The 4,606-nt window shown below is 41.0% G+C and overlaps 1 non-coding gene across 1 annotated transcript; it reads right to left on the bottom strand.

The window, feature by feature from the left end:
* Nucleotides 1-2,526: 2,526 nt before the first annotated feature.
* LOC112440018 (small nucleolar RNA U3) lies at nucleotides 2,527-2,738 on the bottom strand. The gene has a single exon (XR_003028226.2). It is a non-coding gene; the product is annotated as a small nucleolar RNA U3 (small nucleolar RNA).
* Nucleotides 2,739-4,606: the final 1,868 nt, after the last annotated feature.

A 4,606-nucleotide genomic window follows, 5' to 3' on the forward strand; every position in this document is an offset into this window, starting at 1 on the left:
GATGTTGACAGGGGCCCCAGTAAGTGCCAGGCAGCAAAATGTGCTGGAGATACAATGACCACTAAAGGCTAGACCCTGCCTCCAAGGAGCTCACAGTCTGGTGGAACATAGATTTTGATGAGTACATAACCAGTTATGTTACAAGAAGCTCAAAACAGAAGTGTGAGCAATGTGCTAGAGAAATATAGACCAGAGGACAACTGGTTCTGTTTAGAGGGCTCTGTAAAGGTGGTCTTGAGGCGTTGGGCTTTGAGCTGGCCTGCAAATGTACAGCATGCTGTGAAGGCTTATCAGATGGGGAAGACAGCACATGCAAAGGTGCAGAGAGCTTACCAGCAGGACCTGGAGTTGGTGGTCAGGTGTGGCAGGAGTTACGAGGGAGCAGACAACGAATTTCATTAACTGAGCAGGTAGTGAACATCTAGCATATGTCAGGCTTTTGGCTAAGGGCTTGCTGATGAAATAGCAAGGGCATTTGAGATTAGAGTCCAAAGGGCCTTGAATGCTATTCTATCTCCTTTCCAATAAAACAAAATTGAGATGAAAATGTGGGCTCATCACTTCTTTCATAGGAGAGACACACGTCTTCTTCATGCATGGGCCCTCTCAGGTATCTTCAGCTCCTGCATCTCCACATTAAAGGAGGAAGCAGGACTGGGTGTGTGTGTAGCAGAGGTAGGTGTCCACACTCCCTGCTTCCTGGGTTCATATTCTACCCGTGTTTCAGGGATATTGGGGAATGAGACACTCGGGGAATTCTTTTAGAAGTTGCAGAGGCAGGGCTGTGCTCAGAAAGTCCTAGCTGGGCTTTGCTGTGGAGGCCCAGAGCCATGATCATGGAAATGACTTTCCCAGCTCTGCTTCTCTGGAGGGACTCTGGGGAAGGGGAATCACTGGTCTCTGAAGTGTCTTTCATGCGCTAAGCCGAATGACCTTGGCCTGAATCACTCAGGGTTATGTAAGATTAGGTAGCCACTTAGTCAAAAATAGCTTTCATGCTGACTCCAGCCCACAGAATAGCATCCAAGTCAAGGGGGCACAGATGCGTCAGAGCTGGGCATGCATGGGGAAATTCCCCTCCTGGTCCTCGCCATTGGAAAATCGCTTGAGGGTGTTAGCCGGGACTTGGAGCTGCTGCCAGGTAATCTCCTGTGTGTCTCTGTTTGGCAGCATATATGTGACTGTTTTGCTGAAGGAGAGAAACCAAGGGACCATAAACACAGAAATGCAGTGCAAACATTAGAATAAAAGTGAGAAAGAAGGTGCAGTAGGCAGAAAGAGCACTGAACTAGGAGCCTTCAGATCTGCTACTACCATTGACTTTCTGGAGCCAGTCACTTTTTTCTATTCATTCAACAAATACTTACTGAGCCTACTGTGTGCCAGAGACTGTCCTAGCACTGGAGACACAAAAGGGAAGAATAGATGCTATTTCTTCCCTCATGGAATTTTAGCTTGTAAGCTGTCTTGTCCCTCAGCTTAAAGATAACATACATCTTCTGAGAAATTTCTTATGCCAGGCACTTTACAAGACATTCGACATACACAGTGAACAAGCCAGATACAGTCTTTGGCCACATGCAGCTTGCAGACTAGAGGGAGAAAAAGACAAATAAAGACAAAAAAAAAATCCAGACAATTTGTCTTTGCAATAAAAATTCCAATAAAGGGTGCTTTTAGGCCTAAGAGGAAGATGTCTGTATTGATTGGGATGGTCACTGTCTTGTTCAAAGTTTCTGCCCAGTGAAGGAGCATGTCGGGGCTCCTGTTTTCTCCTTCTGGAAGAGACATTGGGTAAAAGCAACCTGGATCCCGCATGAGGAAGAGAACCCCATCCACTGCTATTCAGAGTGGGTGTTGGTCTGATATTTTTGGAGGAAAATTTGGCAACATTCATCAAAGCTTTACAAGTATTCCTCTCCTTTGACCTAATACATTCATTTCTGGGAGGTTATCCAAAGGAAATAATTGGATAAGTGTACAAAGATGTACATTGTAAAGAAACTCAATGAATCCTTATTTACGACAATTAAAAATTTGAAATAACCAAGACAGTCAATAATAAGGGATTGTTGAAGCAAATTGTAGTCTAGCTGGACTGGTAGCACATGTCTATAGTCCCGGATATGGCAGGAAGATCCCTCGAGCCCAGGAATTGGGGTTCAGCCTGGGCAACATAGTAAGACCCTGTCTCAAATAAAAAATAAAAAATTGCAGTATATCTATAAAGTGCCATAAAATAATTTTTGCCCTTTATACCATTAACATGGAAAGATGTTCATGATATCATAAGTTAAAAAAATTGGTTCAAAAAATTGTGTGGGATAGTACCAAAAAGAGCAGAATACGTAAGAATAAATTTACCCAAGAAGGTGTAAGACTTCTTTACGGAAACTTTAAAACACTGCTAAAAGAGATGAAAGAAGACCTAAATGTACAGACATTCTTTGCTTATGGGTTAGAAGACTCACTTTTTAAATTAAATTTTAATTTCTATCATTAATTTATTTGTTTATTTTTATGGGAACCACTAAGACCGTGTCGTCTCCTTACTCCCCTGAAGGAAGAGAAGAAGGATCATCAATGGCAAGCGGCAGCTGCAAGAAAACAACACTATGAGCTGGCTGCATGCTCAGGAAAGAATGCCCGCCTCCTCCGTTTGGTTTCCAGTGCTCTAAACATTCAGAGAAACTTCTCTAGTATTGAATGACAGAAATGAGCCCTGAGAGCAGAGTCTTAGAAGACTTGATTTTGTTAAGACAACAATATTCCCCAAAGCAATATGCAGATTCAATGCAATCCCTATCAAAGTCCCCAAATCCCACAAATTCCGTTTTGCTGAAGTAGAAAAGCTGACTCTGAAATGTACACAGAATTGCAAGGGATCCCAAATAGTCAAAACAATCTTGCAAAAAGAAGAACAAGGTGTTAAGACTCACATTTGCCAATTTCAAAACTTACTACAAAGCTACAGTAATCAAAATCATGTACTACCAGCATAAGGATAGTCATGCATATAGATCAATGGAATAGAATTGACAATCCAGAAATAAACGTATGCAACTATGGTCAACTGATTTTCAACAAGGGTGCCAAGACCATTCAATGGGGGAAAAGAAGGGTTTCTTCAACAAATGGTGCCAGGCCAACTGAATATCCACATGCAAAAGAACAAAGTTGGACCTTACCACACATCATGTACAAAAATTAACTCAAAATGAATAAAATTCTAAATATAAGAGCTAAAGCCATAAAAGTCTAAGAAAAGAACAGCTTTATAACCTTGGGTTTGGCAACAGTTTCTTAGACCAAAAACAAAAGGAACAAATGAAAAATAAGTTGGGGGCTTCATCAGAATAAAAAACTTTTGTGCATGAAAGAACGCTATCAAGAACGCAAAAGGAAACCCACAGAATGGAAGAATATATTTGCAAATCATATATTTGACAAGAATCTTGTATCCAGAATATAGAAAGAACTTGTATAACTCAATAAGAAAAACACAAACAACTCAATTTTTAAAATGGACAAAGGCATAAAAAAGAACAAAATCATGTCCTTTGCAGCAACATGGATGCAGCTGAAGGCTATTATCCTAAGTAAATTAACACAGAAACAGAAAACCAAATGCCACATGTTCTCACTTGTACGTGGCAGCTAAACATGGGGTACACACGGACACAAAGATGGGAACAATAGACACTGGGGGCTCCAAAAGCGGGGAGGAGGGGTGGGAGGGCAAGGGCTGAAAAACTACCTATTGGGTACTGTGTTCACTATTTGGTTGATGGGATCAATAGAAGCCCAAACTTCAGCATCACACAATATACCTATGTAGAAAACCTGTACATGTACCCCCGAGTGTAAAAAAGATGGGCAAAGGCCTTGAATAGATATCTCTCCAAGGAAGATATACAAATGGTCAACAAGCACGTGAAAAGATGTTTAACATCATTAGTCATTAGGGAAATGCAATTCAAAACCACAAAAATGTAGGTATGAGATAGCATTTCATACCCACTAGGTTGGTTATAATAAAACAAAACAAAACAAACAGAAGGAATATGACAAGTTTTGGTATGGATGTAGAGAAATTGGAACCCTCATACATTGCTGGTGGAAATGTAGCCACTGTGGGAATCGGTTTGGTATTTCTTCAGTAAGTTAAAGATAGAATGACCCTTTGATGTAGCAGTCCCACTCCTAAGTATATAGTCAAAAGAACTGAAAACAGGTATTCAAATAAAAACTTACATGTTCATAGCAGCACTATTCACAACAGACAAAAGGTGGAAATAACCCAAATGTCCCTCAACTAATGAATAGATAAACAAAATATGGCATATCCGTGCGATGGAATGTTATTTGGCTATAAAAAGGAACGAAGTAGTGATGCATGCTACAGCATGGATGAACCTTGAAAACAGACTGGACCTGGTGGCTCACACCTATAATCCCAACACTTTGGGAGGCTGAGGGGGGGTGAATCACTTAGGCCAAGAGTTCAAGACCAACCTGGGCAACATAGTGAGATTCTGTCTTTACAATTTCTTTTTAATTAGTTGGGCTTGCACCTGTAGTCCCAGCTATTTTGGAGGCTGAGGTG

This window comes from Pan paniscus, chromosome 4, assembly GCF_029289425.2.
Source record: "Pan paniscus chromosome 4, NHGRI_mPanPan1-v2.0_pri, whole genome shotgun sequence".
Classification (NCBI taxonomy): Eukaryota; Metazoa; Chordata; class Mammalia; order Primates; family Hominidae; genus Pan; species Pan paniscus.